At 40.3% G+C, this 13,955-nt stretch overlaps 1 protein-coding gene across 2 annotated transcripts in view; it reads left to right on the plus strand.

Annotated features, from left to right (window-relative positions):
- Positions 1-4,941: 4,941 nt before the first annotated feature.
- Positions 4,942-13,955, plus strand: part of LOC136699102 (signal-induced proliferation-associated 1-like protein 1) — a 66,069-nt gene continuing 57,055 nt past the window's right edge. For both annotated transcript variants that reach the window (XM_066673555.1, XM_066673563.1), the window contains exon 1: positions 4,942-5,189. The gene's annotated coding sequence lies outside the window, so the exon portion shown is untranslated. The remainder of the gene's footprint in view (positions 5,190-13,955) is intronic.

A 13,955-nucleotide genomic window follows, 5' to 3' on the forward strand; every position in this document is an offset into this window, starting at 1 on the left:
TGATGCCTCTGCCACTGACAGTAGAAAGGTGTTCTGTCTCTGAACTGAGGATCTTCTCATTTGCAGTGAACATCGCATTCAGCTCCCTCTTGTTCCCATGGTGCTGGACACAGCTGGTGAATTATTTAGCGCCATCGTTCAGTCCAAGTAGTCCACTTTTCTCCTGCAGTAATGCATAGTCAACAGAGACATTGCTGGCCATCTGCTGTTACTTATTTTTAAGATAAATCTTTTTAAGTCGCTGATTTGCTTTTTTGAAGTACTTCCAGCCTACAATTCTTCTGCTTTCCTAACTCAACACTGAATACTGTTACAGACCTATGGTTATGACCTTTTGACCACAGATTCCCTTTCAACAGGACACCTGAAGATATGCCTGTAACATTTGCTCCAGTCTCTTCTAGTCTGATAGCTGTTGTCTCCGTTCGGTCCAGAGCAAGCTATCACATGATCAAGATTACCTAACCTTTATCTGCGATTCACATTCCAGCCTTCATTCCTCTCTTTCCTCTCTCTCTCTCTCTCTCTCTCTCTCTCTCTCTCTCTCTCTCTCTCTCTATCTCTTTCTTTTTCCCACTCTCCCCTCACTGCTTATCCAAAACAAAACAAGTATGTCCATGTTATTGTATCATCGTACACCATAATTTTGCAACATAACTTTCCTACTCCTCACCTAATATGAAGTATCTCCACTTTAGACTTCTTTCATAATTTTATGGAAGTGGTCTTTAACAGTATTTGAACTAATAATGAATGGACTATTAGAAATGGAGCGAAATTTGTTTTAAATATTAAAGGTTAAGCATGATTAACCTTCTCCAGTAAATCAATCATTCTCACATTGGCAAAAAATCTATTGTTGGCATTGTAACAAACATACAGACAGAAATGTCTGTCTACACGGGCAAACACCAATCAGAAATAAGAAATGCCTCCTTATTTCTATGCTGACTGACCATTTATCACTTCAGCTCTGCAGTGACACTGATGTGGTGGTGGTGTGTTACTGCGAGTGGGTCATACACAAAACTGTTTTAATGAAATATTCACTGAGCAAAACATTCAGCCAACAGCATCCTGTGGGCAGTGTCCAGTGACCACTAAATTATGACCAACACAATGTATGAAACAACAGATGCGCTACTGTCTCAGACTCTGGATGTACAAAGTGGACCAACAAGGTAGGTGTGTCTAATAGATTGAGCACATCGTGTTTAAAAACTCAAGCAGCACTGCTGTGTCTGATCCAGCACAACACACATACACTCATATATTAGCGAATGGCTGACAGACAAAGACTCCTTCATCGTGTAGGAGCTGAAATGTTAGCATTTACTCAAAAGAGTGCAGTATATGTAGAGTATGTGCGTCCAGTATGAGTATGTGTCTGAATCCCAGAATGAAACATTATATATAATAGGTTACTGCTGTGTCTGATCTGTTTGTACCAGTACAACAAATATGAACACACAACCAACATTTCAGCGTCACTGCAGTGCTGAGAATAATCCACCACCCAAATCAGATTGTGTATGAACAGTACGCCTGTTTGTGGTGCAACATAACAGAGATTATATAAATGTAATATAACTTTCTTTCTTCATATTAAGCAAAATGCTGAAGAAAAGCATCTCTTGCAATTCTGAACACATTGCAGAATATGGTTCCTCAGCTTGTTTATACAATATGTCAGCAGTTTCTCAGCTAGAGTTTTATTTAAAAGTTCTTGTTTGACAGGATGCAGCATTGGCCAAGAAACAAAGGTTTCTGCAATACAAAGAAGTAGTAGGAATATTCTCTTTGGTTCCAGCAAGCTTTTTTCCCACATATTTTGTTCAGATAAAGCTGGCACAGCTCACTCGAATATTGCTGCACTGTTTTATATTACAGTCAGATGTGACAGTTGAAAATTAGAACTGAATGTGAAAGATTGCCCACAATAACAGTAATCTGACTGCAATCAGTTATGAACACGGTTAGATCAAGTATGTGTACACCAATCCCACTTACTGAGTTCAGATGTTTCAGTCACTTCAGTCATTTTGCTCCACTTCTGACATCAAATGATTTTAAAATTGTACCAGTCCCTGGACGGAGTCTTTCCAATTACAGCATGGGACCTGCATTTCTGTGAGAGCACACATACAAGGGTAAACAGAGTAAAAATAATACAACAAACATGTAGATTTTAGACTACAGAGAAAACATTTCTTAAATGAGAAATGAGAAGAATGAGAACCAAACAAAAACGGGTAAAAAAACACAAAACAAAAAACTTCTGTTCACCAGCTTCTTACTGATGTACACTCACACTGGAATAAACGGTGGCTCATTATCATTTAAAGGAACTGGTACTGAAACCAGAAAAGTGATGTTTAGACAGGTGGAGAAAGCTGCTGTATTGTGTGATAATTAAGGTATTCTAACCAAAGCAGGTCACAGAAGTTTCATTAAGACTATAGGAGATTGTGTTAATTTGTGGAAAAAGGCTCTAATAAGTCTCTTTTAAAAGCAATATACATGATTCTGGAGAACCACTTTAAAACAAACACCCCTTGTTTGTTTACATTCAGAAACTTCACATTTTTTAAGGTGGAACATTATGTTTGAGGAAGTAGTCAGATGTAGCTTGAACGTGTAATTACCACAGAAACTCCTTTGTAATTCGCGCTGTTTAATTTTGTAGCACTTTCTGTCTGCATTTATGTTAATGCAGTTAGCAGTTTTCGGAATTTGGAGTCAGTTCACTTTAAGGAATCTGTATGAAGCAGGAATAGAGCAATATGCTCATATCTTTTTATGCTTTTGAACTTTTGGAGATCTTTCCACAGTCCAAACACCTCCAGATTCCATTTCTCAGCCATGGGTTTGCCAGTGACACACAGAGGGTCAGTGTGACCCATTTCGGACCAAGATTCAAATTTTTCCCCATTCACTGAGCTAGGGCTGCATAAAAACACTGGAGCTTTTTCCAGCATGCATACAGACAGGAGAACTAGCAAATTGTGTGGAAATATTCTATGAATTTCTGATAAAAAATTTATTTTGATTAAAAAAAAGGCATTGCCAAGTGTCACTAGCACTACTAGCTACCTAATCAAGCAACTGCAAAGGAAACATTGTATGTTCCTCTAGGCTTGTGCTAACAATGATTTGTTCCATTCATGTATCAAAATATAGGTTTCTGTATTAAGAAAGTTGCATTTTAATGGTTCTTTAATTTTTTTTTTTTAAAAAAAACAAACACCTGTAAACACTACAGCCCTCACTGAGTAAACATTGTATATGTGAATACACAAATTTCCTTTTTAGCCAAATGAGTTTCAGACATTTGTGAAGAATTTTGTTTCAGGGAGGTTTGAGGTCACGTGACCAGATGTCTGTGGACATTTATTTGAAATACAGTCCTTCCTGGAGAGTGAGCAGCATTCTTAAAGAAAAGGGTTTGGCAAATTCTGTAAAGAATAACAGAAAATAACATGCACCAAGTTTTAATGTACATCAGCTAATGTGGTCCTTAGGCATAAAGGCTCAATATAGTGTGGAAGAAACTTTTATTTTAACTCACCAGAACTTGTATAACTCAACTTTGTCAGTGCTGGACCTCTTTTGATAAGTCATTTTTGAGCAGTGTTTATGAATTTGAACTATGCCTGTAATATATGGTGGCAGTATGAAAAGAGACTTTGTGCCTTTAGGAGGGGAGAGTAAATGAGCCTGAGAACTTTGAGCAAATATTAAGGGAAGGGTCTGATTTGACAAAACAGGTTAAAAAAAAAAAAAAAAAAAAGATAAAACTGAGAGTGATGGTGTTTGAAAACACTGGAAACTGAATAGAGATTGGAAATATAAAAAAGTTTTATACGGGATCAGTTGGAACAAAGCTTTTTTTAATGCTCAGTCCTGGGAACCCACTGCAGTACAGCTTCCTAACCATTCTTTACCCTCAGCACACTGAATTCATTAGGTAGTTTTAACTTATCATAACTTGGATCTGGCATGTTGGGGCAGAGATCTTGCAATGATCCAGTGCAATTGGACCCCAGGTCAGTAGCTGAAAACAACTGCCTTAGAGCACAACTTTTGAATCCTGGAACTTGAAGTAATGTCAAAAATATCTCTCATATATAAATTCTGGCTGCTAATCACTTTTTACATGGATCGGGGGTGGATCTTTATTTATTGGTACACTTCTACCATTTTCCTGTCAGTCCTGGAGAGAGACACACAACATTCCATTCAACACTAAGGACACATCTGCTCCCAAATTAGCCAGATAAAGAGTAGTAGAGAATTTTTTTGTGTCCAGAAGCACATGCTGTTACATTATAATACATTATACACATTACAATAAAAATAGTACAAAAGAAGTATAGTTTAAAGTGAACAAAAACCCATTAGCCTATACTACTATATTATACTGCACTAATCAAGGTACTCTACATTACATTTAGAAGTAGTGTAGTATAGTAATAGCTATAGTAATTCAAAACCACACAACCTACTGATATACCATGTCGCACTTAGCACTTTACACGTTTTCTAATGTATAGTATAGTGTAGTATTGTAACTTGTGACTGTGTCAAAGCCACATACCCTACTGCTATACTATGCATACTATACTAATGAATGTACACTTAGAAGTAGCCTACATTCCTGAGTGTAGTAAGTGTGGTATATTATAGTAACGTTAATTTTTGGCTACGTTCAAAATCACACACTACTACACTTCAGCCACTACACTGATAAATTAACTACTCGCTGTGACGTAATGTTTCTGAGACACCTCTGTAGTGCGCTTGTACTTGGTTTAGGACACAACCGTGTGTTGTTTTCTAGCCTCCCGCTCTTTTTCCCACCTTCTCGCGATACTCCTGCAGGAGCAGAAAGAGGCGGAGGAGGAGGAGGAGGAGGAGCGCTGAGAGGAGCTCGGTGATCTCACCGCTAGACGGACTGACTGCGCTGTGCAGCAGCTGCTGGTGCCAGCCACAACTTTGAGGCAAACTTTCAGGTCCCTCCCGAGTCAAATACCGGAGATTTATCGCGGACAGTGGCGGGGAGTCTCTGGGAGAGAAGACTCCGGGATTTTCTCCGCTCGGAAGCGAACCGGCGGGGGAAATCACTGCTTAGTATTTTGTTCATGTCAGACAGCAGTTGAAGAGAAAAAGAAGGAGAAGAGGAGAGAAAGGTGAGTGGAGAGCTCAGTGCATGCTGATGCTGCCGTTTAAACTGTGGACGTTTCAGTGTTGACGTTAAACATTCATTCAGTAATTGGGTTTAGCAGAGCTGCCACCATCTCTTTATACCTTTCTTTCCTAAAGAAGAACTGAAGTTGAGTTTCTTATTGGAATTTACCGGTCCACCTTAAATGGCGCAGTAGTCACAAACAGGCGCCCGAGGCTCTAGAATGTAAGTACTGCACCATTTAAGGTGGAACCGATAATTTCAGTAAGAAACCGAACTTCAGACTCATTAAGGCGAATCCTGGATGTGTTGGGGAGTTCCAATGCGGAATGAGGGCTAGGCGCCCCCCCCCCTTTCATGCAAAAACGGGGGAGAAAAAACAAAAAGAAAACGAAAACACTTCGACGGTGTCTACAGATTTATTTTGGTTTGTTTTCTATATACATCCACTAAAGGCAGCAAAGTGCGCTTAATTTAGAACGTGGAGTTTGCGAGGTTATTTTCAGTTAGTTTTTAGCTAATTCAGGTGCCTCTAATGTTGACCAAGGTGGGCCCAGTTTAAACGCAGCGCCTTGGTGCGGAGAGAGAGAGAGAGAGAGAGAGAGGGGGGAATTTTTAAATTCAGAGTGATAGTCCCTCCACCACTGAGCTGAGAGAGCTTTATTTTTTTGTTCGTGTTTGGGGACTGAACCCGGGTTTAGCATGAGCTAAAGCTATCCGCAGTCTCTGTGTACTGACCTGTGGGCAGTGGAGCCCTTTTAGTTTTTAAATTATACAATAATACGGGACATTACTGTTTTAACTCTTCTTTAAGCACACGGTTCATTTAGAAAAAGACGAATAACCTAGGGGTCGGAAATTGTTTTAAATCCCCTTCCAGTAAAAAATTTTGGTAACATCTGAATGCTGTGTTTTTACACTAGAAGAAGTATCATATGCGAATGCAGTGTTCCAAAACACAGTATCAAAAGCACAGATTTATACAGCCAAGGTTTCGTACATCATAAACCAAATGAGCCAATCATGTCAATTTGTAGGGCGGGGCCTTCAAGTTGCAGGTGAAACGTGGAGGGATGGGTGGAGATATGTGGGAAGTAAAGCCAGATTTGTGCTTCAGCCTAAGCTCTAAGCTGCACAAGTGCCTTACACGGTTGTAAGCAAATATATTTGTGCGTCGCTCTGCACTACACAGTCAAACCACTATGACTGAATCATAAATATCTTATTCAACCCTTGCAGTGCAGAATGTATAGCTGTATTATTTTTATAAATCTGTAAAGTGCACTCTTTAGGGAATAGGACACTGTTTGCGACAGAGTGTAGTTTACAAGAACTACCAGGAAAGCAACAAATAGAAAGTCAGTGTTCCTGCTCCTCGTAGTGAGTATTTTTCCTCCCTGAGATGTCTGTATTTTTCTCTCTGTGGAGGAGTTTGTTTCTGGACTTCCTCAGTTTAATTTGATAAATGTTTTTCTGATTGCGGACCAATCACTGCTCTAAAAAGCACATCCATGTAGCTTTAGCACAAGTGTTCAAATACAGTGCACTTATGGCGCTTTTCCATTGCATGTAACATACACTACTCGACTCGGCACGGCTCTTTTTTCTTTTCCACTGGCCAAATCTAGTACCTGGTCCTTGGAACCGGGTAGATTTTCAGTCCCAGCTCGTTCCGGGTTCCTACTGTGCCATGTAGGTACTAAATGGTGACGTGTAAACCCTGCAGAGCACTGATTGGCCAGAGCCAATCAAGCATCAAATCCAGCACAAACTCACTGCTTGTAAAATACCTTAGATTACTGCGTTTTCACTCTTATCTTTATAAAATAAGTCTCACAACTGACTCACAACAGCAGCTTGTAACTTTACCCCGAGGTGTAGACCTTTATATGCTCCTTGGGTTGGTGGCCAACGAAAATTTCCAGTGAAAGCCAAACATGCAACAAGTAAAACTGATCTGTGAGAACTTAGCGCAGAGCCATGTTCAGTCCAAAAAACAAAAACAACACGTGAATACATTATGAGTAAACAGCGCTTAACGTTTCTGCTGCCGTTGTTGTGGTTTTTGAAAAGCCAGCAATTCCTGTTAGAGACGGGGTTTTGCAATGTCACCGGGTCCATTTCGCGGAGGAGCCCTGCCCGTGGAAAAGCGACAAGCTTTAAGCGTGCAGAGTCGAGTCTATTAAAGCCGGACCTATGCAGTGGAAAAGCGACATTACTTACCTACTATTTGATTATTTACATCAAAGAACTGCATCACGGATTGCCTCAAATTAAACTTATAGACTGGACAGTTGATAATTGTGTGTTTGGATTGTCTATGCTCTTTGAGGCAAGTATCTTTTATGCATCCGTATAATAGTAAAGTATAATGTTTTAATGTGCAATTCTTTGTCATTGTACAATGAAATGTGTCTTCTGCATTTATCCCATTTGTGGCAGTAAATACACACACACACACACACACACTAGTGCACTAGGGGCTGTGAACACACCTTGGCGCCTGGGTAGCATTTGGGGGTTCAGTGCCTTGCCCAGGGACTGTATTGTTCACTTTCTTTTTAGATGTAGCACTGTGTTTTTCTGGTCTGTTCCCACATGTTCACAAAAAAAAGCTCTTATCAGCCAAACTAAAACAGATTGGACAGTTGCCCATTGCTTTTGTGGAGTGTAAAGGTGCTGATTCCTTCATGGCCTTTACATTAGCCTTCTCACTAACGTGTTGTGTAGTCTTATGCATGGTTTTAGTCACAGCCGTAGTTTAATGTAACAGTAAATAAGAAGAGTAAGTAACTGAGAATTTGACTGATTTTGGCTGATTAGATAAAGTTCTCAGAGACGTGTGAGTAAAGTGACTTCAGTTGGTTTTTGAACCCATTTTTAGCCTTGGTTCTTGAACCTAACTGCTCTTTCTCAAAAATCTTCCTGTTGTTCATGTTGGCTGTAATCAGTCTGATACACCTCCACCTGATGGCAGTTTGAGATACTTTGGTTTCATAACTTGGATTAAAACCGAAATTATATTTAAAACAAATCAACATTGTACTCTTAAATGCATTTATATTAAACTCTTATTATAAAATTCAGAGGATGTTTCCTCATCATATGCTAATTCTCTGGTCTGTTTGCAGGTCGGAAAGGTTTCTGCTGTTTGTACGCAGCACTAGTTTAAGTGTGGGGAAAAAAACAGTGTCTCGGTCTGAAATGGCTTAGACTTTCATTGTGTCGCTGGCTAAACCATGTTAAAGGCACCTAGAGGTGTTTGGAGAGCAGAGAGAGTTCAGAAAGTCTGCTGATAGGTGGGCAACACTGACTTGTTTATGGTCTTAACGTTGAACTCGCTCCAAGTTCAGCAGAGCGCTAACCGCATGAAAGTAAATGCAGACTGAAAGTGCTACAAAACTAAACAGCTCAAGTTAGAAATCTAAACATACCATTCCACCTTCTGAGTTTGTTTAGCTGTGTGAATAGTGGCTCCTCAGAATTGTCTACATTCCCTTTTAAAAGAACATTAGAATGTATTTTCACTTTAAAATGACATCTTCAGCATCATAGTGATGCTCCACTGGGTTCTCAATAGGGAGAATGGAGCATCTGTCATTGCTACTCCTGTCTCAGCATGGTAGAAACTGCACTATGTAACTGTAAAGGATGGTAGGAAACCACCCCCTACCCCCACCCTTCTCCTTGATTTCAGGCCAGTGCTGTAGAAGTGAATTACACTCTGCAACTGTAGGAGGAGCCCAGGAGCAAAAGCAGTGTTGCTTTAAGGCACATTTACCTGCTTTACAGGTCGTTTTCCCAAGAAAGCAGCCATCAGATGAAGACACAACAGAACCAGCTGCTAAATACTTTTCACGTCATATTACTCAGTAGCACAGATAAAGTGTTTACTGCTGAGATCTCGAATGGCTCTAAGTGACGACCAGATTGCAGCTGAGTATTCTTCTTTCTGTGAGAGGAGCATGACTTGCATTTTAGTGCTTTCCACTCATCCCCGGTGGAGGCACCTGCCTTGCATGCTGATGACAGCTCCCAGTCGCTGGGAATAGTTCAAAGTTTCAGGATAAGGCTTGGCGTCTGTGTGAAGTGGATGGATGGGAAAATCCATTGTTCCCAAGTCAGTCACTCGGGGCCATTTTTGTGAATTCTTAAATTAGGTGTAGAGCTCTATTTAAAGGCGAGTGTGAGGCTGGGAAGGGACTGAAGAGGCAGGAATCTGCTTCTCCATCCCTAGCGCGTCTTGGGGTTTCCTGCATTTCAAGCTGGGGTGTAAGGAGGAGGGAACACAGAGGAATGCTTTTGCACAGGCTTTGCATTAAGCATTAATGAGTGAACCAAGATGTGCACACATTTCACTTACTTGGCTTACTTTGCTCATTTTGTCAGTTTAAATTAAACAGTGAGGAACAATTTGTGGCCATCTAAAGCCATTATTTTGATATAAAGGCTTGAAAAGTTTAATATCCATGAATAAATCTTGAGAGCTGAGGCTGGATTTGTGATTACTGATCTTGTTGGCCATAACAGAAGTGCTGTTAATTTGCTTAGGAATGTATTTATGTGTATAACCAGAGGCGTGTTTATTGCACAAGACCAGAACCTAACTAGAAGTAGGAGAAAAAGTGCTGGACTTGCAAAGCTGCCACTGAGCTTTGCATTAACTCCTAAAAGTACTGCATCATTTGCAGTCATGTTTTAGGAGTGGCCCTGTAGTCTTACCAGCACAATGGGTGTTTTCTCTCTTCTGTGAAGGCAGGAGGTGAGTAAACTGGAAGATGAATAGTGTGTTTAAGAGTATTCTGAAATGCCATATTGTTTTTAATGGCTCAGAGCTGCAGTGGTCAGGGGCATGTCACAAGGTAAATGAACTTGCCATCCTCTGCTGTCCCAGTGTCTGAGATGTTGATTCTTGTCTGAAATATGTGCATGCAGGAGGAATTGGTGAATATTCCATTCCACTCATCATCTTAAATTAGTGTTTCCTCTCTTGTTTTGAAAAGCTTTTTTTTTCTGTTTCTTTTATTTCTTTCTGTTCAGTGTTGTCTTAATTATAGTCAAAACGCAGCACGTCCAAACCACAGACTCTGTGTTTTACTTTGGTGTTAGCTGCTCAAGTCGCTTGGTTGGCCTCTGCGTTTAGGTGGGGGCATAACTGAATAAAAATAATCGATATAGAAAAGAGTATGTCCATTTCGATTATTTGCCCAGCCCTATCTTAAATGTTAGCGATTCTTTTCCAATAATCGGGAGATACATTTGTAATACGTCAGGGCTGTATCTCTCCCCGATTTCACACTCATTTAGTTCAGTTGCGTTCATGAAGTGGCTGGCAGCATGAAAGTGACTGGATGGACTGTTTACACAGTAAAAATACATAGAAAAGAAATTTTTATGACTTTAAACTTGAGTTAGCAAAAGTATATTTTGTGCAATTCAGAGCCCATACACAATAACCACATTGAACCAAATTTGAATATTAAGTGCAAATTATACATTTTTCAAAGTCACAAAATATAAGTTAATACAGTGTCAGTCAAAAGTTTGGGCACACCTTCTCACTAGTCACTGTATAGAACTTTGTACCAGCCCCTACCTCTGCACAACCCAAGTTATGGTCTCAGACACATTAAGAAGGTGAGCAGTTCTACAAATGAACTCTCGACGAGGCCACAGCTGTTCACTGAAAACCGTTCCAGGTGACGACCTCATGAAGTTGACTGCGAGAACGGAGAGAGTGTGCAAAGCTGTCTTCAAAGCAAAAGGTCGCTACTTTGGAGAGTCTAAAGTATAAAATATATTCAGGTTTGTTTAACTTTTTTTGTTTACTACATAAATCCATATGGGTTCCTTCATAGTTTTATGTCTTTCACATTCATTTACAAGGTAGAAAATAAGAAAAAAACATTGAATGAGAGCCTGTGTTCAAACATTTGACTGGTCCTGTATATGTAATAGAAAATTACATCAAAGGCTCCACAAAGAAATATGATTTATTTCTTAAAGTATTACGTGTGTCCAAGCTGTGCTTATATCCATTCTTTGTTGGGAGACCTGTTCCTAAAAAGGCCCACATGTTTGAAAAGACCTGTCCATGTGGTCATTTACATGATGTATCATACATTAAATAAGCTGTCAATGACATGGCAGAGCATTTTCAGTTTGTCTCAAATGGGTGGATTCAGGAAGCCAGGACTTCCCACATCACAAACATAAGAGAACCAGTTCTGTCTTCTTGCAAGGTTGGGTTTACAAGCTTCAAATATATTTTTGTCTGTATCTATAGGTGGAGACAATGTGCATATTCATAAATATGAGCATACTGCAAAGGTGAAAGTGTAGGATTACATCTAAGACACTTGCATGGATTTAAAAGTACTGAATGCAGTGGATTCTTGCACTTCCATGCTGTAGTTTAATGTGCAAATGAAGTAAAATTCAGCTGTAAATTTGATCAATACCCAACTCTCAGAACAAAAAGAAGCAGCCCAGTGGTTCCCCTGGTTAGTTTGAACTCAGTGCACAGTTAATAAAAACAGAAACCTACTCAAACAGAAAAAAAACATGTACATGGTTTTGGCCTTTTGAAAGTTGTGTTTTTGTCCCTTCCACATCACCACACTGAAAACAGAGGTTTAAAAAAGGCAGGCATTTTTGACAATCTTTGTTGACCTAAAATGCCATTTTCTTGTGGAAGAGAGGTTTTTCAAAAAAATATCCCTATTTTGTGTAGAGGGCATTTTTCTTTAATCGAGGCCATCAAGAGCCAATTTGTCCCTGTGGAGTCACACGTTGTGAGATACAGGAGCATTACTGTAAGGATTTGATGGGATTCAGCCATAAGAGCGTATGTGAGGGCAAGGGTACTGATGTTAGAAGATTAGTTCTGGAGCACAAACACTCCAGCGCTCATCCCAGAGGTATTAGATGGTGCTCCATCACTTTAGAGAACACAGCTTTACAGCCCCATAGTCCCATGCTAGCAGCTTTTGTACCCCATTAGCTGACACTTGGCTTTGTGTGTAGGGGATACACAAACCACATTTGACAGTAGTTAACTCTGAAACAAGCTGTGTATGTGCAGTGGAGCATCATGAATGTGTGCCCCTGAAAGCCGCTGAATATACAGAGGATGTGTGTCCAGTTTGTGCGTATTACTACAGTGTATGTTGATATACAGGCAGAGACACAGTGGTGTGTATGTATGTATGTGTGTATGGCGGCACGGTGGCTTGGTGGTTAGCACGTTCGCCTCCCAGCGCTGGGATCTTGGGTTCAAGTCCCATCTGGGTGGAGTTTCCATGTTCTCCCCGTGTCTGCGTGGGTTTCCTCCGGGGGCTCCGGTTTCCTCCCACAGTCCAAAAACATGGAGGGTAGGTGAATTGGCTTCTCTAATAACTGACCTGGTGTTTGAATGAATGTCTGTATGTGTGAGCCCAGATATGTCCTGGGTTAAACCCTAGTGCCCGATGCAGTCCTCCAGGTGGACGGTTGTTTCTGGTTGAGAGTACGCTGTGCGCGTTTGGCTGCCGCTTCTCGCCAGTGTGTGTGAATTGAGCGTTCTGAGCAGTGTAGATTGTAAAGCGTCCTTGGGTGTCTAGAAAGGCGCTATATAAGTGTAACGATAATAATAATAAAAATAATATATATATAAAATATCTGTTGATAAAGTATAATTCCAGTATCGATGCGGACAATAAAAAAGCTACAGAAACACAGCCAAGAACAAACAAGAAACATGACATCACCATCAAACCTAAAACGTTTTGGCAATGTTAATATTTTTAAACTAACTTTAAAATTGATATTTATTGCCCAGCACTAGTTCAGTGTAAAAATGTAACATGATTATTGCAGCCTTTTATTGTTATAATCTTCTAAAGGTTAATACTGAGATTATCTTACAGTATACTGTATAGCCATTTAGCTCAGGTGCATAGAAAAACAGATTCAGCATTTTTGCCTTTTTGGAAATGGCTTATCTGCCAGATCCAGGGCTGTGGCAGAATGGATTTGCAAGTCAATATGCCCCTCTGTAACGTGGCCTGGCTGTGCTCTCTCTGCCCATTGTTTGATTAATTTGCCTGTGTTCTTTAATAATGCCCAGGACTGTGCTTCCTGTTGGACTGTTGGGAACGGTAAAGCTTTGTGTACCTAGAGCTACTGTGCAGCAGCCAATGGAGTGAGGGAACAGAGCCTTGTGGATCTCAGTGGAGGTGATGTCATCTTTTTCAGCGCCCGTGTGGAAGGAAAAGCACACGAACAATGAAAACTACCTCCTCCGTCGCATATTGTCCTCATTCACAAAACAGTTTGTGGCCATTCATGGAGCTGAGTTGTGCATTAAACATTGACCTGATTCTTTTCCCCACTCTCTGGCAGTCGAGTCATTATCGTTTTCGTGTCTGCCCCGAGAATCAGAGTAAGATAGAGCGATGGGAAAAGCCATGTTTCTTCAGTGATTTAACAGGCTGTGATGAGTGATAATAATGGTTGGTTATTTGGGCATTTGCCTCCCAGTGAAAAGGGCTGTATGTGCAGCTTGAGAGCCTTTCCTGACTCCACATAATTAATTACCACCAGACTTTAGAGTTAAGTAGGTGCTGAAGTGTTAAATTACAAAAGCCTGAACTCGCAAGTGTGTCGGACTCTGCTAATTTTAGTCCCGATTGCCCTGTTGTTAACGGAGCACATATAGAGTCTCACGAAGACCAACAGAACTTGAGATGGCCAGAACTTTCCATCCCAAAGCAAATATATTGTTTTCATA

The sequence above is a fragment of the Hoplias malabaricus genome, chromosome 1, assembly GCF_029633855.1.
Source record: "Hoplias malabaricus isolate fHopMal1 chromosome 1, fHopMal1.hap1, whole genome shotgun sequence".
NCBI classification, from domain to species: Eukaryota; Metazoa; Chordata; class Actinopteri; order Characiformes; family Erythrinidae; genus Hoplias; species Hoplias malabaricus.